Source organism: Alexandromys fortis, unplaced genomic scaffold, assembly GCF_014885135.2.
Source record: "Alexandromys fortis isolate MF-2015 unplaced genomic scaffold, M_Fortis_MF-2015_v1.1 scaffold_68, whole genome shotgun sequence".
Classification (NCBI taxonomy): Eukaryota; Metazoa; Chordata; class Mammalia; order Rodentia; family Cricetidae; genus Alexandromys; species Alexandromys fortis.
In genome coordinates this window covers 6,393,406-6,416,581 of record NW_026067948.1, presented here as the reverse complement: position 1 = coordinate 6,416,581, position 23,176 = coordinate 6,393,406, and the positions used below count along the sequence as shown (strand labels likewise).

Genomic DNA, 23,176 nt, shown 5'->3' with positions numbered 1-23,176 from the left:
CTCTGAAATGGATAATCCTGAAGAATGGTAACTAAATTTAATTTACACATTTGCTTACTCTCCAGAATATCTTTGTGATTACTTGTGAGTATTTCTTTTCCTAAAGAGGCATAAGAATGTCACTTATGCCAATGAAATGGAGGGGAGCTATTTCAATAATCTCAGTTAAAAGTAGTGCATTCAAATAAAAATGATACTTCTGTAGCAGAAACGCCAGCTAGGTCTTCATAGCTAACTAATATCTTTTGTTACAATGAGGTAAGCATATGGTTTATTGAAAATAGTTAGCACCCTCAGTCTTTCCAAATGGTATCGTCTAGAGATGAAAAAAATTCACCTATATGAGTCTGTGACATGGGTATGTGTATACTTTTAGACTCTCACAGTTGGAAATTAACTTCTGCTTCAAAGTGAATGAATTAATGAATGAATGAATGAATGAATGAGTGAATGAATTGCTAGTAATTTTGGACCTCATAGGAACTAACAGTGGCACAATGAATTGCAGTTTTATTGAAGGCATATAGAATACCTTCTAGAATAAACATACCTTAGGCCATAAAATGATTTCTCAATGCACTAAAAACTGAATCATAGTGTATATTTCCTCCATCTATGATGAGAGACTTTAAAATTTAAAAAATATATGGAAATTAAACAAAACTCTCTTGAAAAACAAATAGGTCAGTAAGTCAATCAGAAAGAAATATTAGAAATTACTTGAAGCAAATGAAATTTGGAATGGTAAACTAAGATCTTAGGCTGTTACATTCAATTTATATTTTAAAGTACTAATAACAACAATCAGTATATAAAAAGGTTATAGTCCATGAAACACTAGGTTAATTCCAGGTATGAAAGAATGTCTCAATATATACTAATATGTAAACATAATACATCTTATAAATACAGTAGAGGATGTTTCACACCTTTTCAAAAGGAACGCAATAAAATTCAACATTTCTTCAGGATTAAAACTCTGAAAAACTAAATACAGACGCAATCTATCTGAACTCTAGGAAGAATACACATACTAAGCCCAAAGTCTACACCATATTGGGGGAAATCTATAATTTCTTCCATGTTCCAGCACCAGTAAAGAAGGTCACCTTTAGCCTTATGTAGAGCAACAGATAACATTAATATTTAAAAGGCATACAAATAAGAAATCTGGGTCAAATTACATCTGTTTGTAGCTAATGTGGTACTATAGATAAAACAAGATGCTCTATAAAAATGGAACTATAATTAATTCTGCAATATTTCAGAATACATATCATTTCATAAAAGATCAGTTATTTATGCAACAATGACACAAGCAAAGGAAGAAATCAATATACAGCCCCACACACAATGCCTACAAATGTAGTAAGGCAATTGGCAATGAATTTACACATGGAACTGAGTGATCTTTACAGAAGAAAGTCCAAAGACAGGGAAAGAAATTGAAGAAGGTAAGAAAGAAAGAAAGAAAGAAAGAAAGAAAGAAAGAAAGAAAGAAAGAAGAGAGGGAGGGAGGGAGGGAGGGAGGGAGGGAGGGAAAAACCCTCCCTACCCTTGCTTTACAAAATTTAATATTGTTAAACTTTCCCTACTATCCAAAACAATTGTCAGATTAGATGCACTTGCTATAAAAATACTAATAATATTATTCACAGAAATAAAAACAACACTCCCAATTGGCATGTCTGATATTTGTGTAGAATCCTAAAACACCCTGAAAGTCAGAACAGTCCTAAATGCAGACACCAAATCTAGAGCATGGCAGCATATCACTTCAAAGCATATTCCAGACTTATAACAATGAAACACAACCTAAAAACACATAAACCAATAAAACCAAATACAAGCCCAAGCATAAACAAGGTATTTATAGGCAGCTTACTTTTGAGAAAGGCAGCGAGTGTACAAGGGGAAACCATCTCCTCAACAGACGATGCTGAGAAAGGGGACCTGACGCAGTGGCAGGCATATGAGATGTTGCCCACGCAGACTGCCAGGGTCTCACCACACATTATGGGCACCCAAGAACTGACTGCTACACCCCACAGGTCTGAACACTGAACATCAAGAGCAGCACGGAGAGAAGGGCTTTGAAACAATGTGCTTTTGAAGGAATAAAAGACTTCAAAAGAGGGTGGGAAAGACAAAGGTACACTAAAATTACTGAAATCATCTTCAGACTGCGCCCATAAAGATCTACAGGATATAAGAGCATTTTGTGTTTACTGTTGTGTGTGATGCACACAACACCTGAGGAGAGATATTCAGGGGCTCTATAATACCCCTGGCGTCAGGCATTTGAGATAAAGGTATTCGCATCATGTAGCAACATCTTACCATACGAGATATTAACTTAATTTTCTATATGAAATATTAACTGATAAGTATAAAATTAACTTTAGATAAAGATTTTCAATGATTTAAATCATAATCATATTCTTTAGTGAAATTAAATGCTCTATGCCAATTCTAAGAATGTTTAATTTGCAAATCTCTATAAACTATCAGGGGAAGATTGACAGTCTAAATTTAAAAAGTGTTTCTAAATTATAAAATAAAAAAGAAAATGAATTTTTTTCTTGTTTATTTGTGTATTGTTTGTATATGGCTATGTGCGCACATCAAACTGACAGACAAGTGGTCAGCTTTTGGTATTGGTTCTGGTCATCTGAACCCTGTTCTTTATGTTCTCACAGAATGTATTCTTAAACACTGAGCAACCGCTCCAGACCCAGATGAAATAAATGTCTTAAAGTATTAGCGGGTAATTTTACTGGACTATAGAGAAATAGCAGCAGTGCTATCTACAATGAACAAGTGCACTCACGTGGGTGGGGGTGGAACGATTCTGCTAACAAATGCCTGGCGATTCCTAGACCCAGCTTCCAGCCCGGTAAGGCCAGGCACAGTGCGCAGCCTCAGATGAAGACAGTCTGTCAAGTGTGTGGCATTGACACAGCTTTCAGGGTACACCATTTCCAAAGTGGGCAACCTGAATCCTCACAGTAGCTGTTCTAGCATGGACCTGTTGTGATTGGTCGGGGGTGTGCGCGCGCATGCGTGTACTTATAGGCGTGCACACACAGGTGTGTCTGCCTTGAGGCCAGAGGAGCCCTTCAAGCGCTCTACTCTACCACCACCAGTTTACTTCCTTGAGTCGGGATCTCTCACTCCAGCTGGACCAAACTCCAGGGATAGCCTTGGCTTCCCCGCCCTCTGCACACAGGGTTGAAGTTACATCACTTCTAGCTGTTTAGTTGGGCGCTGTAAACTTGAACCCAGGCCCTCATGCTTGCACAGCAAGTGCTCTTACTCACTGAGCCATCACCCCGTCCCGGTTTTATAATATGAAGTGGTTTCCTTCACCTTCCCATTGACCCTTGGATGTTTCAGCATCATTTCTTTACCGTCGTCTTGATTTTACTTATTTTTAGATGCAACTTTATTTCTTAAGGAGATGACACTAACTTCTCTGCAGGTATAACATACATTATAACTTTTCTGCTTCTCCCTCTACATTCCCATTCTTTTCCTTTCCTGGTTGCTTAAAAACATGAGAAGAAATGTTCTTCTCCATTCGTAATTGGTGTCTTTTATTTCTACAAGATGAAATCATCAGCTCAGTAAAAAGAAAGGGGCGTTATTTTGATGTTAAGCATCAGAATTATGGAGAATGTGTCAGGTCTCTTGCTGGAGGAGGTAGGTAAGTTCAGTCAGTGAGGTTAGCAGGCTTCCTGGGGCTTCCAACGGGAAGGAAGGGCTTTTGTTGTTACTGCAGTTTTTCCACTTGAGAAATACGAAGAAGCAGAAAATAAAGACAAACAGGGGCTTCGGCTTCCAACTTTGGGGTAATTGAGGGGTTGGTTCATTCTGCTGAGAGAAGCAGCAGAGAAAAGAAAATCCATTACTGGACTGGAGCAAAGAACCTAGGGAGAGGCCAGATTGCCAGAAGCCTGGATCTCACACTATGGAAAGCAAGCATGAGACAGGCCCCCTACAGCTCAGGACAGAAGGACTCTCCCCCTACCCTGCAGGAGACATGAGTGAGGCTGAGGATACTGAACAGCCTGGCCTTTGAGTGGATTTCAGCTTCCAGATGCCATGCAGTACTGCCAGGCTGCATTATGTTAATTGAACCTCTTCCTACAGCAGGGTTATTCCAAAGGAGGTCTGCCAGTGTCCAGCCAACTATGCATGCTGAGGAAGAGCGCATGGATTCTGCCAAGCAAAAAGGGAAACCCTAACACAGGAGCCAACATGCATTTATTAATTAATTAGATATTGGAAAAACAAGTTGAACATGTTTCTGTACTTTGAGAAGAGACCGTTTGCTCGGTCATTGCACTGCTCTAAGAGGGACATGCCATGTAGCCAAGTTTAATCATTAGAATCCTCTTCAGTGACTCCTTGTCTTTGCCAAGGACACCAATGAGGGGAGCAGCTAAGTGCTTTTCCTGCAAGGTGACTCAGCTGTTATCCATATCCCTTTGGCGTGGCAATGGACACAGGGACATTCACACTCCTTTCAGGGGAAGGATCAGGCCCTGGGAAGTTTATATAAGAAGACTCCACTGTAAGAGGTACAAGGTTTTAGTATGATTACTAATAGATGTCCGTAAACCGAGTATGACTGAAGAAAGACGAGTAAGGTTTAGAGTGATGGACACATAGTAATATAAGTCACAGCCATGGGGCAGAGCAGAATGGGAAGTGGGAAAAAGGAGAAGAAATTAAATAGAAAATCAAGATTTTAAAAAAAAGTTGTTTCTTTTGAGATTTCTGAATTTTTATTATTCAATTAAATTTCTGTATTTTTGAAGGAAGGTGTGTAGTTCAACTGCAGAATTCACACACGAGCAATAGCCAGCACATAATAAATAAAGAAATAAGCAACATTTATATAATATCATGTTGTATATTTAGTGGTACAAAATTAAAGAACTTCATCCTCTACGGATTAGTCAGTGAAATCCTTTCCTTGCTTTGTTGATATTAGCTCTTGAGCCGTTAGCTCAAGATAGCCATTAATAGTAGAGACAAATTAGCTAGAAGCCACTAAATGCAACTCATATTCAAAATGTGAATCCCCACAACTTCTTCCTTACTTATTCCTAATAGCATCAAAAACAGAGGAATAGCATTGTGAACTATGAGCCACTAACAAACACCTTCAATAATGGAGTCACTGTACCAACAGGAGTAGAATCGCTTAGGGGTCAGCTTCTAGAACAACAGGATCCAGGAAGTATTTTTGTATCTGCAATGTAAGTATGAGGGAAAGGAAAGTCCTAATGATGACCTGGATATCTGATATGCACAGGCACACAAACACACACACATGCGCATACACACGTATAATGTGCATATTAACTATATATGTCTATATATGCATATATGTATAAATTTTTGTATATATATATATAGACAAACTGTCTCTTTGGAAAATGTATATTTCATAGTTTAAGACATTTTTCAAATTTTTATGTGTATGAGTGGTTTGCCTGAATATATGCCTGCCCACCATGTGTGTACAATATTCACAGAGGTCAGAAGAGGAAATCAGATCCCCTGTAACCGGAGGTACGGATAGTGAGCTGCCTTGTGAGTGTCGGGATCACTACCCAAACCCAGGTCCTCTGCAGCAACAAGTGCTCTTAACTGCTGAACCAACTCTCCAACTAAAAAGCATACATTTGAATATGGGGCCTTGAGGCATTACCTAATTTCCAGACTTTTCATTTTATCTGCCCGTTATGGGACAAAGCAGTCTTAGTTCTCTACAGCACTTTCACAAATACAGAGAAAACCGCTGCCACAAATCCATGACCATTTTGTTTCGGTCTATCCACTATGCAGTATTCTGGCTGTTGGGGAGCCTGGAAAGCCCTGAGTTTGGCGTCAGGGGTGCAGCATCACCGTCCCACTTCCGGCGCTATTCCCAGTGAGAGCAATCAGAGCTGTCCTTCTGAGTAGAGACTGAAATTGTGTCCCTGTGCAAGAGAAAATGTGGGCAAACACAGCAGTTGTTTGGTCTCCATCGATTGCTCAAACAGAGTGAGGGGTGTCTGGGTCTTCTTAACCCCCACTGGGACAGTGACCTTAGATTCAAATGGCAGAACATGAAGAAGACAGACCTGCTCGGGAAAATCCTGGCTCCTTCGTGGCTATTAACACAGACATCTTGAATTCTCATGCATTTTGCCAATCCTATCATCAATATTAAAACAGACACTTGGCGGAATAGTACCGGAGGTGGGATGGGGAGGAGGTGGTGGGGCTGGTTGGAGGCATAGAAGGAGTGAAGGTTGTGCATCAGACAGATGGAACTTTGCAAAGCAAGATGGAAAATACATTTCCTGGTACTGTTTTTCCCATGGGCTCCAATACTGCTACAATGAATGAAACAGGGAAACTACTACAACTCGTCCAATTGGGCTTTCATTCCATACAGCATTTGTGGAAGTACAAGTGCACATGTGCACATGTGGAAGCTGGACAAGCTGTGTCTCCCCTCTTACCTTCCATGTTGTTTGGTACAAGGGCTCTTGTCCTTTTTTGCTGCATATGGCAGGCTAGCTGGACTGGGGACTTCCAGGAACTCTCCTGTCTCTGTCCCCTGACTTGCCGCAGGAGAGACAGGATAATGAATTGCCTGGCATGCCTGCCTTCTCGTGGGTCCGGAGGATCAATTAAGGTTGACACATCTGTGTTCTTATCAATTTACACACTGAGCCATCCCCCAAGGCCTTCCCTAAAGCATTTTAACTGTTCCCTAATTTAATATATTAAACAATATGGATTGGTTTTCCCCTATAATATGCAGTTACAAAAACATATATTTCATAAAAGATTAAATGTGGTTAACATAATATTTGAATTTTGCTGGTGTCATTTAACTTTAATAATGGAAAATCACAATGAATAAAATTGGTTTATAAATATTCTAGAGCTTCTAAGTCCTACTTTCTTACTATAACAGAATAAATTAATTAATCATACTTTATCCCCTAAGCTTTACAAAAGTGGTTACTTATTGGCTGCTGGTTTTCTTTGAGGTTTAATTTTTTTGTCCACAAAAGTAAGCTTTAAATTTTTAAAATTAGTTACTCATGGAGTTGTTATTTAAAAACTGAGGTTAAAAGCAAGGGAAGGAGATCAACCAAGACAAGTATGTATGGAATGCTTATTCCTCTGTATGATACCTTAAAATTGAATTTAAAATTATATAAAAATAAATATTTGGAAAAACTATATAATAAAATTATATAGTTAGATGTTTCAGGTTAGTAAGCAATATATTTACAGGCATTTATAGGATATCTCTAATATATATTTTTATTTATAGAAAACGTGTGGTGGGTGATTGCCATCACACCCATCCTGTGACACTTGGCTGCCATTCTTCTCCCAGTGTCTATGAATTTGAATGGAATCAAGCAATGTACTTGCTTATTTTATCATGATTTTCTCAAAGTCTGTTCATGTTGTTGCATGTTGTAGGATCTCTTTCCTTTAAAATACTGACTTCTTGCCAGATTAAACTGATAAAAATAGAGAGAGAGAGAGAGAGAGAGAGAGAGAGAGAGAGAGAGAGAGAGAGAGAGAGAGAGAAATAGCCATGTTGGTTATGAAATATCTGGGAAGAGTAAACAAAGATTAATAAACACGTCAGGAGAATGTGCTGTGGGCAAATCCTGTGCCCATCAGATAGATGTGACCCTCTTGGCTCTAGGGCTTTTGAACTTGGACTGCTGTTACAGGATGTACATGCTCTACCCAAGACCTTCGGCTCTGACAACTGTTGTTTCTGAGACCTTATACAAGTTATGATGTAAATAGCTAAAATCTTATTCCAGAATCAGCATGCCCTTTGCACTTGTGTGTGCCTATCAGCTCTGATCAATACTCACTGCCCTTGCAACTATAAATTTAGACCACACTAAATCTAAACTTGGAAAAGATCCACATTTTAATTTGAGTTTTGCCAGCTTGTTCTGTTGAGTTTACACAATTGGTAGTATTAGGGCTCTCAACTACTATGGAATTTCATGGCTTTTTCAACAGTTACTGAGGAACAAACCTCAAAAGTGTAGACTGAGCAAATGGAGCAGGGAACAAAGGTTACACAGCTATATATTGTTTGTGGGTGTTCAAGACCAGACAAGGTGACTTGTGATGGTGTAGATCAGAGTAGCAGAGAATGGGATGGTCAGGGGAAGGACCGGCTGGGGTTGGGTTGCAGCTAGGGGGACAGCCCAGCAGTTAAGAGCACTGGCTGCTGCTGCAGAGAACTTGATTCCATTTCTAGTACCCACAAGGCTACTCACCTTAACTCCTGTAACTCAGTTCCAGGTGATCAGGTGGCCTGGCCTGACCTCTTCTACCACCTCATGCATATGATGCCATACATACATGGAGACAGAATACTGAAACCTGTGAAATAAAAGATAAATACATCTCTTTAAATTATTAGCTAGAGAAAGAACCAAGGAAAGCTGGCGATGGATGTCCTAACCTTGGGGAGTTCACACAGGTGTTTGTGTTAGAATCATCAGGAAACATTTATCAACTACATACTTCATTGATTACAATTTTTTTGTCAGTAATATACTGTGAAAAACATGTCAAACAGAGAAGCATATGAAGAAGACTGATTACTTAAAGGAAGGCCACATTCTTGGCCTTATCTCACTTTAGTCTGTAAGAAATTGCAGAACTATGAACAAGACCCAGTGATCCACAGGATAGAATACTCCTTCTGACTCCCTTCCATGACAGTAGTAGACAAGGTCACACCCTACTGTCTTATGAGTTCTCTCCTAAGTCCCAAAGTGTTTTGCCAGAAATAATACAGTCCCTCAAATAAACAAGTGTGATTATTTTTCTGGCTTCATTATAAAACAAAGGTCTTATCTGAATCAATAATTCAACAAAAAAATTAAATTTGACTCTTCTCCCTAGTATGCATTGTAAGAATGTATATTCTGTGTTTTTTCATTCTAAGACTTCAATTCCCACGCCCAAAATACACATACACAGCATTGCTATAAAATACCATACCTCAGAAGGGGCACATCAAGTACAAATGTTTGGAAGGATGGTTCTGAAATGGAATGTAATTATTCACTAATAATCGTGGAAAATGAATTGCAGACACCAATGTCGCTCTATGCTGCATGAAGACTTTTCTTTCCATTAAAATGCTCACATAGTAATATAAGCAAGGAATATAGGTTTTATTAGTTCACATTTTAATATGACATTTATATTCCATTTTCTATTTCACTAGCTGTCATGTATATTTCTATTGTTTCCATATTCCTCCCTTTGCCAATAGTGTTTTCCTTAATAAGATTTTTTATAAAGTCAATTCTAATATGTTTTGATGTTCCATATAATCAATTTTCCACAGTTCTGTAATGATTGCTTCATAACATTCAATGGCTGGTTTTTATTGCCTTTGTTTTCATTTATAAAACTATTATCAGAATTGGAAATACAAACGCAAGTGTACAGTCTTTCATATTACTGCAAAGATTTAAATTTAGAAGTTTTGTGCACCGGTTTGCAGAAGCATGTTGATAGAGACAGCTAACGGAGGGTGATTTTTCTGATGGAATGTTGTTTTTGTAAAGCAAACCTACAAATGCTTTACTGCAAGACTGTTGTGATCATGCTTCTGGTTAATAATCAAGTTGTTAAGGTCTAGAAACATCATTGCATTCCACTACGAATAGTCAATAAGCTCTTGTGTGTAGTGATATTCTTAAATCATTTCCAAAAATTAAAACAAAATAAATCAACAAATGACTCTAGTATCTGATTTTTGGTTAGGTGGTTTTTCATTAAGAGCTAGTGAATGCACAAGCAATGTATGCATTAATTTAAGTTTAAAGTCCGTAAGTGATTCTTCACTGATGGTCCATCACTCACCATAGTAACACACACACACTATAATTTTTACTATGAAAATTCTGAAAAAGAAGACATTATTATACAGAAAAGAGTGTATTAAGGGCAGAATTATTCTTAAGAGCACTTAAGAATAGAGCTAAACTTTTGGTCTTGATTCCATTAGATTCAATACTTTCTTTTTATAATTACTCTTTATTATGCCACTTTAGTCTCCTGATTTAGAGTCCACAGTTATTGCCATCTACTAGTCACAATTTAAATATAGAAAGAAATAAGCATCACATCTTATGGTAGCATGAAGGAAACACAATGAAACTGTCACCCGTCCTATGCATCCACTATGCTAACGTTCAGACTTGACCACAGGAGATTCCATGATAAAATCAGGAGATGCTTCCTTTTGTAGGTCATTCTAAAATTGCTACACATTCTATCATATAAATGTGAATTATTTGGGGTTTTATAATGCTGCTTCAAACAAACAAACCAAAAAAAAAAAAAAAAAAGAAACAGAAAGCCATTGATGTCATGACTTTGGGAAATGATGAATATTTGCTTCAGTTCTTAACAAAGTTCAGTCTTTTTTTAATGCTATTTGCATCTCCATAAAATCTTTGTTTACCAAAGCCAGACAAAAAAAGCATTGTACTTTTTTGAGTTCAGAGTTCAGTTACTTATAAAAGAAATAAAAATAAAAATCTGTAACTTACATGGATGCCCAATAGAGGACTAAGAATTCATGCAGACTAGCAAACTGTCCGCATTTATAAAGACCTTACCTACACTTACAGAGCATGAAGTAACTGAAATTCCCCAGTACACAACTGCAGTGCCTTGAGAACCAGTGAACCAATTCATTCCACGAAAGATTGCTGGAAAATTTCATGTGAAATCCAGAACCAACCATTGCTCTAAATAGACCATACTATCTTTTCCTGTTGTCTTTTTCTGTTTTGTTTCTGTAACTAAATATCAAGGACTGGATAATTCATGGAAAATATACATGTAATATAATGGAAGATGCAGAGCCTCAAGTCCGAGTATTGTAGTACAGGATGTCTCACAGCAAGACAGAGCACACGTGTTCAGATCCCTTTTCCTCTGCCTAATAAATCCACAAATGCAATCAAAGACTCTACTGTTATAATCTTCTCTAGTCTTAATTTTTCTCTCAAGGATCTTACCTACATATACCACAAATGCAGTTTTTGAGTATTTAATTTCTAAGTACTATTGTGATCAATTGAGAAAATAAAACTCAAATGATATAGAAGAAAATCTCTGAATTTTCCCATGGACCCTTTGATTTTAGTTTATGAGTCTTGAGTTAAGAGAAGCTTCTACATGAACATTATATTGTTTCTGAATTCAGGCTAGTACTGACTCCAGGCACAAAGCCTAGCTCATCTTTAAAAACGTTCAGAGGACACAAGGCCTGAAAGGAACTCAAGGGCTTGTGTGTGATCCCAGATCTGAGGCTAGAGTCACTCTTGTCCATCAACTGTGGAACTTTAGGAAAGAAAGGGTAAGCATGAAGCTGACCAGACTAACATCTGTCCTATGGGATGTTAGAGGTGTTAATGCATGTATGAGTTACTTTTGTCTCTGTTACTAAATTGCCTGACAGGTCCACATACTGCAATTTTTTTTTTTTTTTTGCATTCATGATGTCATAGAGGCCTCCAGTCGATTATGGCAGAGAAAAAACTGTGGAAACAGTCATGACACCACGGGGAGTTGGGAATTACAGGAAGACATGTAGTGGCAGTCTGAAAGATGGCTCTTTTTCCCTTTTATTATTTCTGAATCTACCTCATAGGATGTTGTTCTCCATACACAAAGTGAGTGTTTTCCTTTCACTATTCCCTCCTCCCTCAGAAAGCCATTCTAGACCCATAGAGCAGTACACTGGAGTGGCATTCCACTTGTATTTTAGTAAATAAACTTGCCTAAAGATCAGAAAAGTAAAGCAGCCACACTGACCAGTATTATAGACCACACAACAAAAACACACACCTTTAATCCCAGTTAGCCATACTAGTTTGCCATAGAAACCAGGCAGTGGTGTACATCTTTAATCCCAGAACTAGAGAGGATTATAAAACATGAGGAGACAGTTATCAGGCTCAGTCTCATTCTGAGATTCCTGGAGGCAGGATCACCATTTCAGACTAAGGTCGAGGTAAGAGCCAGTAGCTGGCTGCTTGCTCTCCTGACCTTCAGGTTAAACCCCAATTTGTCTCCCTGAGTTTTTATTAATCATTCTTCAGTACACCTCCCCATCTCCTAGGTAACCATATCCACTCAAGTTGGCAATGAAGGGTAACCACCCCACTTTGAAATGCTTGTTGCTATTTTAAGAAAATGCTATTAGAATTTCCTTTGTACAGAGGGAGAAACTGAGACATGACCTAATGCCATGGAGCCATTAAAAACTGAGAAAGTTGTGTATCTGGTAGTTCAATACGAGAATCCAGCTTTCCTTAATCACAGCACACTGTTTCTAATAAAAATAAGAATATTGATGAGGGATAGTATTATTTGGTCATATGTCTGCAGCTTTAGGATTTTATTACCTTTCTTTACATTTAAAATACCAGATAGGTAGCTAGTCCTTCCTTCTCTGTGAGCTTCCTTCTCATGCTGACACTATTTTCTGAGACATTGTCCAGTGTTTTCAAAACACAGGTTCTTGGGAATTATTCACTGTGTGCTCTTCATTTAAATGGCTTCCATTTTAAACTTACTGGAATCTTCCAGCATGTGTGTTAGCACATGAAATTTCTACTTGTAAATCTTAGTTCTCTACTTAAATATCTGTAGTTTTTCAGTGAGCACTTTTACTGTGTGAATGAACGCTAATACATGCATAGTAAGTACTAAAATATAATGGCTCAGAAAATATGGTAGGTATATGCTATCTAAGGACAAATAAAAAATTAGTCTTAGCAGCTTGTCTCTATGTGTGAGTTCCACGTGAAAGCCTAGCAATCAATGTTTTGTTATTACTGCTAAGTAAATAAATCAAAGATGTTCTGTGTGTATTATTTAATTAAATGTTTGTTTAGTTCATTCATCATGACACTATTGCTCTGAAATATCTATCCCCTACTGCTCCATGTTCTAGGCCAAACAATTTCAATCACTATTAATTCCTAAAGCAGTCAACTGTTTGCGGTTCTGTCACAGACACACTGCAGCTTAGGATGCCTTATAGCAACTAGAATTGAACACAAAGTTAAATTTCTATGGAAATCATCTTTTTATAATTCCAAAGCCTTTTTATTAGACTGAGTTACAATGTCTTACATATTCATAATATAAATCAATGTATTTAGTATTCATCTAGCATTTTTAGACATGGCTTCTCCACTACAACAGAGTTCCAACTCAGAGAAAAAGGTATTCTCCAAGTTCCAAAAGAAGGAAATAAAAGGGAAGGAAAGAAGGAAGGAACAAACAAAAGAACAAACCAACGAACAAAAGCATGGCTACCTTTATGAAAAGAAGAACACTGAGCCTAAGGGTCTTGGTCTGTTTGATGCCACTGCAACAAAAGTACAACAAACTGGAATATGTATACTGAACAGAAATTTACACAGCTACTTTCTCTGGAAACTAGGAAGTCCAGGGTTGAGCCTGCATCTGGAAAAGGATCACTTGGCTAACAAAAATAGAGCACCTACTTGTTGTCAATCCTGTCCGAAACATAATGACATTAATCCATTTATGGCAGCAAAGCCTAGATGACCCAATTGCATAGTACCCAATCCCTCTCAACACTGTCGCACCAGGGTTTGAATTTCTAACCTATCTAACCAGAAGCTTTGGGAAGCATATTCGAGTCCTAGCACTAAACGCTCCAAAATCATCTCCTTCATACATAGCCTATGACAATCCAAATACTCAAGAGCTCATGCAATATTCATTGACTCATTAAATCAGCGTGCATCTGCAAAGGTTTACCTCTGTTGCGATGATCTATCGTGTGAGATGATGGGGTGTGCAGCTGCTGCTCAGACTGTGTCCCCGTCATGCATGTGGCTGGAAATCGTGAAGATCTGTAAGAGCGGCCCAACTACTATAAAATATGTATGGAAAACCAAAAGAGAAATATGGAATTAATTCATTATTAAGAAAATTTTCTTGAAAATGTATTTTGAAAGCTTAGAAGCAAAATATATTTCAAGGTTTATCTTACTTTTCTTTTATGTGTGTGCTTGTGTGTGCATCAGTATGTGTGGGTGGGTGTATGTGTGTGTGCCCACATGTCTTGGGTGTCTGTAGAGGCTACAAGATAGGCTCAGGTCCCCTGGAGCTGGGACTTACAAGCAGTTGTGAGCTGCACTATTTGAGGTCTGAGACCTCAGGTCTTCTCCCAAATCAGCAATGATCTTAACCTCTGATCAATCCCCTGAATTCCAAAAATGCAGTATTTTAAATAATAGCTTCAATATTTTTAGTGTGGAAATTAGCTTCATTATTTATGAGATCCCAAAAGTCTCTGCTCCAGTTTCAGTGTAATGATAGTTCATGGTCGAAACCAATAAGTCCTTTCTATAAGAAAAAGAAAGACCTGAAATTGATCAAGAGTATCAACAGGAAGTCTGTTGGCATAGTAACGGACTCTAAATAAATTCATGAAAATAATTGCTAGAAGAAACAAAGAGTGATACCTTAAAATGGATGTGAAAAAAGAAATCCATGCTAAGACAAAAAAAAAGTTGACTGACTAGAGATATCTTTATACAACAAGGGACCCAGATGCCTAAAATACTTTATTCTGCTTTTATTGAAAACATATTTTTTTGTATACAGTATATTCTGATTATTGTTTCTCATGTCCCATCTGCCCCCCTCATCTCTCTTCCAAATCCACACTCTTTCTTTCTCTCTTTCTCCTTAGATAACAAACAGGCATCTAACAAAATAATAAAAATAAAATAATATAAAACAAAGCAAACCTTAATAAAGCAATGCAAATGAAAGTATTTGCAATGAAAACTTAATAGTTTTGTCACTTAGATATTTCCAAAAAATATTTTTAAAGTAAAAGAAAGTAAAAATGTCATTTTAGGATTGTGGTCTGTGGCTAGCTCAGGGCTTTTATTTTTGATAAGATCAGCAAATATAACATTAGGCATTTATTGTGACCAAATAATGTTAGTCCCAAGCTTCTGTTGACAATGACTAAAACTCCCCAGTGTCTTTCTAGGTATAAGCCATTTCCCTCAAGAGTTCTCCTCAAGCATGTGTATCTGTTCTCTCTTCCAAAAGCATACCCTAAAATAAAACAAAATCTGCTCATATTTCTCGCTATACTCAACAGGTGATATATTCTTGTCTCCTTAGGATTGCATGACTGCTTTGTCCTCATTGTCAGAGTCCTTTTTTAATAAATCTGTCATGTCAACCAAATCCATTCACTTAATATATATATATATTTCTTTAGATATTTGAATAATGAGCTTGGTCAGTATATATTGAATGAAACAATATCAACAAATACTTTGCATTCAGAAAAAACCCTTGTATTATTATTTTAAGTAATTTTTCACAATTTAAAACCTTTTCAACTATCTGTCAACTCTATATTTACCAGAAAGGTGACATTTTTAAAAATTATCCCAAAGTTACAACTAACTAGTATTTCAATAGTGGAAATTTCCTAAGAATTCCTAGGTATAATTAGAAAAATTCTCTAAATATATTCTTATTTTCAAGCTGAAAATCAAAGAACTTTTAGAAAATATGAAATATTTTCTAGTTCCATCCATTTGCCTGCAAATTTCAAGATGTCATTATTTTTCTGTGCTGTGTAGTACTCCATTGTGTAAATATACCACGTTTTCCTTATCCATTCTTTGGTCTAGGGGCATTTAGGTTGTTTCCAGGTGGCAAGATCTCCTGAGTAAATTGGGAGGATGGGGACCATGGGAGAGGGTTGAAGGGGAGGGGAGAGGCAGGAAGGGAAGCAGAGAAAAATGCAGAGCTCAATAAAATAAATTTTTAAAAAAAGAAAGTTATGGAATGGAATCATAAAGTGGTTACAATTATGGACCAGAATCCACAACATCATCTTGACATCAACACATAAGTTTTGTGGTGTCTCAGGGGAGCCTACAAATTGATGAAAGTCACAAAATCTATTTCACGTGATTGCACAGAGTCACATCAATTAAGTTGTATAGGATGCCTTGTACGTTTGATGTCTCAATACCTGTCACAAAAACACTGACATGGAAGGTCGGATGACTTCTATGGCCCCAGACAGAAGACACAGCTTTAGAAGCTGTTGCGCTACAACAAATGTGATCATGAAATATAGCTGTCCCTTAAGGTCTGTGGAAAGTAGATTTCAGAACCCTCAGGATATCAAAGTCAAAATTGCTCCTGACTCTTACAGCAAATGACATATTATTTTCTTATTTCTTGACCACATATTCTATACTTTTATACAATAGTTTAAGACATCTGTCATTTATTTATGATATCAAATTCAATGCAAATTCAACACTAACAATTATAATGTGTTGTTCAGAATGTATGTCTGTTTTCAACACAGATACATATTTCCAGATATTTCAGTCTATTACTGGATGTATTGTTAATGCAAAACTTATGCATAAAGAATCCAGAAACCATGCCCACACATACATACACACATGCACACAAACACACACACACCACATACACACACATGAAGGGGTTGTATCCCATTTAAAATATTGGCTGCCAAGATTACATGGCACAAAGCAGTCATGGTTTTTCCCTTAGGAAAATAGATATTTCCTACTAGTTTCTCTTTTTTTTGACTCTAGACTGGACAATCTGAGGCCATATCTCAACTTTATGAAATAGAGGCTACCATGGGGAAAGCCCTTCTGAAATGCATCCATAAAGATGGTCCCATCTAGCCGAGGGCAGAGGTCCAATGTCCAGGGCTGATTTCCCTGGAGAAAGAAACCTGGATATGAAGTTTCTCTGAAACTCACTTTGATAACAAAGGGCAGGGTGAGTCACCATTCACCACCGTGTGTCCATTCTTCAGGTAAACTCCTTACCATGACAGCTATATTTAACCTGGATGCTCTTTCTGCAGCCATCAGGGCTTTGTATTAGTTGAAAATAGAACCCAGGGAACTCTTATATGTGACTTAATAACTGAAGGGATTTCATATTGCTCTGCTGTTTTCTTATGAAGTCACATTCGGAAAAAGGTTGCTTGTTTGAGTCTAGGAGCAATTTCTGTTAAACAAAGCACACTGAAGGGTAGCTCATTGCGGCTGACAACACATTGAATGAAGGGTAGCTCATTGCGGCTGACAAAAAGAAATCAATTTTCACTGTCACTCATATCTTCAATCATGAACAAAATTAGATAAAGCATTGCTCCCACGTAACTATTAGATGAGAACTTTAAGCCCCCCATTCCTGCCCCTTAGTCTAATAATTGTATTTTTCCAAATATAAAATGTTTCATTCTAGTAAAAGAAAAAAACCCTTAAAGTCTAGTTGTAAGTTTGTTTGCATTTGCATGAAAGGGGATGGCACCTTCTGATGAAGAATCCTCAAAGAATGAGCAGTACGTTGTGTACACTGTTGTTTAAAGGTTGCAACCAATGGAATTATTTTATTTTCTAAGTTTACAGAAGAAAAGATGTAGATCTACAGGTGATGTCCATTCTAATTTGAGTGAGAAAGGAATTTCTACATTGTGGGTGGACTTCCAAAGGTCTCAAACGTCACTACTTGCACTTGCCCTCCATGACTGTGTTGACTGACCCTTACTTCTGTTTTTCTTTCGAAAGTGATCCATTAAGATGCAGTATGTTCTTTCAACTTCCTATGACATAGCCAACTGCAGTTGTACTTTTCATTTTGTTGCTTGAATTACTCTTACCCTGAGTCATCTTTTAGATTAGAGGACGGTGTACCCTAAACAAAGATCCTCACTTAGTCATAATCGAAAGATTTCTGTGCTGGTGTCTACCAAGTGCAATTACAGTCAACATGGCTTCCGTGCTGCTTCTTGAAAGGCTATATTGGAAAGTTTTCAACAATTTGTACCAGAAAAGGGTAATTTTTAAGATCTGAGAGATTTTATGAAGTAGTCCAAAGGCTTTTGAAGCCACCTTCTGTCCTAAAGTATCCCTCCCTTCTTCACTGTGGAGAACATCTACAAAACTAAAGCAAATCTAAGTCTTTCAGAGGTGTCTAACATATCTACAGACATATTCTCACCACCCAGTCCTGAGACACTGAACACCAGGATAAACAGCATAGCTTCTAGCTCTCCTGTTATTAAGCTTTTGAGAATTCTAAAGTTTCTTAAATAATGTGATTGGTTTTCAAAGCCATAGAGTTTTGTATTCTTCATAAAAAACATGATACAAACTATTAACTTCTAAGCCTCCCTGGGCAATATCTATGAAGTCTGATTCTCTGTTCCAAACTGTCTAGAGAGACTATTGCAAGATATTAAAATTAATCCTTATTTAATTGATTAATTAAAATTAATCCTGTTTCTGAGTCTATGAGGACAAAGTCATCATCTTAATAATCACCCCACCCCAGTACCTTTTGTTATATATGAATAATGCAAATGCTTAAAATACATTGGAAAAGAAATTGGTGCAATAATAAATGGGTAAGTTGTTAGTAGCCACAGGCAGAAAGAACTGTGTGATTCTAAGACAGGTAGAACACTGTTGGGAACTGAGAAGGAAGGTAAGTAGACTATACAATAAATAGCCTTTCTTTTCTAATTTCCTTACTGTAGGGGGCACAGAAACCCTACTTGGTGCTTTAGAGAAAGCTTGCTGGTGTACAAACCCAATGTACAAACCACATAAAAAGAGTTCTTGCCAACAAACTCTTTTTTTTTTACTTTGGATCACTCTCCCACACATGTTAATGTCCTACTGAGTACAAAATGTACATTGAAGTATACATTTTTAGGCTTAATTGTAATACTTTAAGGTTTTTACTTTAGTTTTGAGAATGTCACACAGGTATACAATGAAGTATGATCATTCCTATTTTCCATAGCTCTCCTCCAATTTCCCTATATGTTTCCAAACACGTCTCCTCCCAACTTAATCATTTATTTTTTTAATAACCTGCTATATCTGATCAGTGCTGCCCATATGTCCATGACTGCGGGGCATCCTATGGATCATGGGAAACCTACCAGAGGTCACATCCTCAAACAAGTATGTTGTATCTCCCCCTGCAAGTATCTATTGACAAAAGCCTTGGTGGGGGTAAGGGACTGGAGATTGACAACCAAATCTATACTAGAATTATCATTGGTTTGATCTTGTAATGTCTTCTCTTAGCAATCGCAGCTGCTGTGAGTCCACGGCTGTAGTAAGCATGTCACGTCCAGAAGCAGCATGCGCATCGCTCCTTCCTATCTTTCCGCTCTTACATTCCTTCCAATGTTCCCTGAGCTTTGGTGGGGTTGGAGTCAACGCAGATGTCCTGCTTATGCCTGAGTAGCCAGTCTCCTATTGTCAGCACATGGAACAGCTATGCATCTCTCTTTGACAGAGGCCAGCCTCATAAAGAGGCTTCTCTGAATAAAGTTGAGGAACGTGCCAGGCCTATGGTCATAAACATAAATGTTTAGAGGGCAATTTAAAACTGTGACCATTTAGTAAAATACCAACAGCAGTTTCTACCCCTCCACATGCATGAGCTTTTGACAAGTGTAAATGGAGACTGTGCTTTACAGCACATATATGGAAGGACATTCCACATCAGACAAGTATTACAGTACAGGGCATGAAATTTTCTCCTGTAGCACAAACCTCCAGTCTAGTCAGAAGAAGTTAGTTAACCTATAACAGTCACGTCAATATTGTACATTGACTGGTTGATATTGCAGCATGTAGAGTCTAATACTGGGTAAGAGCACCTGTGTCTTATTCTCCTAGCAGACCGTATGCAACCTATGGATGTTAGGAAGAAGGGAAAGAAGGGAAAAAGTTTCTGAGCACCCAAACCAAGTGATGTCTTCAGCAGCAGGGGACTTGCCATGCAGTCATGGTGGGTAACCAAGAGCTATGATCATAGTATTTGTTATTCTGGAGACCTCTGGGGCCTCACTGACTACAACTCCTAACCCTTGTACTGCGGTTTTCGTTTAATAACCCATGTCTTCTATGAATGACATTATCCACTCATGAGAAATAAATGTATTGAAATTATTGCTGTGTATGAGTGTTATTTATTCCAAAATGATACTGTTTAGCCATTCCTTTTAAAAGCCATTTAGCTTTTAAAAGGAATAAAAATGAAGTTTATAAAGGCTATATCATGGCAATGGTGGCAGTCATCTTCCAATGGATTCCCTAAATAAGTGCTTTAATTCTTTAATCCATAAATTCAAGTCACTAGTTGTCATTAAGTAACATTTGTGTGTTTGCTTATTTTGGGAAGAAAAGAAAAAGGCTTAAAATTGATAGGCTTAAGAAATTTATCAGCTCTTACACACAAACGTCCTTGAACTCTCCCTCAATCAATCATTGTGTCAATATACCACACATTCTCTGGTAAGTGGAAGTCACTTACAATAACAGCATAGAAACAGCATAGAAAAACTACATTTTGTGTCTGCAAATTATACAGTAAAGGAACTAGGAAGAGATTCAGCATACTGCATATGACTTAGTGACATGATCAGACAAGAGATTCAAAAATAGAACTTCAGCAAAACCTGGAAATACAAATTCATTGAATATTCAGCACTAACAATCCTAACATAAAATGATACTTAGAATTTAATTCAAAACAATTTTAGAATGCAGTTCTAACAAATGAATAAGCTTTTAATTTTAAGCTTTTGAAAATATCATATAAAACAGTTGCTTGACCCTAATAACTGACTGGAGCAGGAGCAAGATCAGCATGCAAATAACATGATGAGACTAAACCAAGGGATGGGGAGACTCTGTCTCAGAAGAACACAAGTTCATTCTGCTTCTGAATATTTTATTTGCTTTTTTATTATATTTATTGTATTTGGAGTTATGGGATTCTTTCAAGGCAAAACAAACAAAGTCATATCATTCGTGACCTGTGGAAGTGAATTTTTTAAACCAGTGTGGAGCGCATTGTAACTTAGGGTCAGGAGGATGAGCACTCTCTTCCCCACCCTCTGTCCAAATCCCAGCACATTAGGAACAGCTCCTACATTTTTCAAAGGAAGCAGTGGGGAAGTAGAACTTCCTATTTTGTAAGAGAAAGGAAACCAAACCTGTAAGGTGTCTGGACTCAATCTTGATGCTTCTCGTCTGCATTGTCATTTGTTTGTGAAAGAAGGAAGAGAGTGCACACTGACCCAGAGGGAGGCACGCTATCTGAATGTCCTGGGCTCCACCCCCAGCAGCCACTTAACAGAGCCTTCTGCCTTAGGAACTATGCAACTTGACAGAGAAAATCTGAGGGGGAGCGTGATTAAAAAAAATACTGCTGTGTGAAGGACAAGGAAAGACAAAGGCAACACACAACTTTACTATCTGTGGAGAGTTCTGACTCAAGGGTGCAGAGGCTGGGGTGAGGGGACAATATAAATAGTAACAGACAATGTAACCTCTCTTCTGACTTTTAGTCTTCCACCTGTGCTTTTGTCTTATGCTTTAAATCTTCAAAGTTTCCATAACAATTCTGGTGAAACTTAGAAATCCACAAAGAGTAGAGTTGAAGAATTCTCCTCCTTAAGAGCTTTTTCTCCTAGAGTGACTATTACCTACATAAGCCTAGGTTGATTTTGATTTTTTTTAATTTTTTTTTTTTTGTTGAAAAAATTTCCGCCTCCTCCCTGCCTCCCATTTCCCTCCCCCTCCTCCCACTCCTCACACCCTCTCCCTACTCCCCTCCTTCTCTCCCCACTCCTCTCCCCCTCCCCCCACCCCATTCCCCCTCCCTCTCGAGTCTGAAGAGCAGTCTGGATTCCCTGCACTGTGGGAAATCCAAGGTCCTCCCCCTTCCATCCAGGTCCAGGAAGGTGAGCATCCAAACAGGCTAGGCTCCCACAAAACCAGTTCATGCAGTAGGATCGAAACCTAGTGCCATTGTCCTTGCGTGAACTGATTTTGATATTTTATTCCGTCTTTAATAATATTGGCCTGTCATAATTTACAGTTCATGTTGCTGTTACTAATTGGGTCATGGAAATAGGCAGAGAGTATTGTATGATTTATTTGTTAAATAAGATTGTATTTTCTGTAGGTTGACCTCTGTCCATGTGAACTAACCATCTATTCATGCAACACAGTGAAAAATCAATAGACTATGAACAAGCCAGTTGTTATAGGTGACGTATGTCTGCCATGGCCTGGCTACCCATGCATTTGAGTGCACTGAGCTTTGCTGCTTTTAATTCCTGTTGGCATGGTGGATCAAATTAGAAAATTGAAGGGAGAAAAAGAAATTTTTCAAATCCAGCTTCTTATATAATTTTCCTTTTCATTCTTAAAATGCTTTTTTGCCTCTCTTAGCATATTGACTTCAAAACAAATATATGACAGTACTGCCCCTACAAAAATAAAAAACAAAATCAAATATTCATATTCTTGCTTCTTAGAGTTTTAGTGCTATTTACATGAATGTGATTGCTTCATTTTTCTGGATATACATTCCATGTTCATGTCACTACAATGTACATCACAAATACTGGAAAGGACTTGCAAAAAATGCAGCTGGCTTACAGACCCTGAAAGTGTGAGTCCCTGTACCTTCCTTGGGCAACACAGTAGATCTGACCCTGATGATCCAGGGTTTTGGAGGGTGACTGCTTGTTGGTTCCCGACTGCTTTCCACTTGTTTGTCTGGGCTTCCCAGAACCAAAATAATCACACAGAAGTTGTATTAACTAAATCACTGCGTGGCCCATTAGCTCTAGCTTCTTATTGGCTAAATCTTTCTTACATATTAATTTAACCCATTTCTATTAATCTGTGTATCACCACAGGGCTGTGGCTTACCTGCTAAAGTTCTGGCATCTGTATTCCGTGGGGCTACATGGCTTCTCTCTGACTCTGCCCTTCTTTCTCCCAGCATTCTGTCCGGTCCTTCTTGCCTAACTCTGCTCCATTCAACCCTGCTCTGCTATAGGCTCAAAGCAGTTTTTTATTCATTAATGGTAATCACAGCAAACAAAGGGAAATCCCACATCACCAGGTGTGGGAGAACTGACCCTGAGGATGTGAAAGCCTGAGAACTGGCCCGCTCCTTGCTCAGAGCTACAAGG

The 23,176-nt window shown here is 37.9% G+C and overlaps 1 long non-coding RNA gene across 3 annotated transcripts in view; it reads right to left on the bottom strand.

Moving 5' to 3' along the window:
* LOC126506143 (uncharacterized) overlaps nt 1-23,176 on the bottom strand; it is a 90,103-nt gene that overhangs the window by 47,881 nt on the left and 19,046 nt on the right. The window contains exons 1-3 of one of the 3 annotated variants that reach the window (XR_007593125.1): nt 21,182-21,236; nt 13,885-13,999; nt 8,331-8,436 (exon numbers count right to left, since the gene is read on the bottom strand). This is a non-coding gene — a long non-coding RNA (uncharacterized lncRNA). Of the gene's footprint in view, nt 1-8,330; nt 8,437-13,884; nt 14,000-21,181; nt 21,237-23,176 lie in introns of those variants that run through there. The other 2 variants (XR_007593126.1, XR_007593127.1) reach the window with 2 other exon arrangements.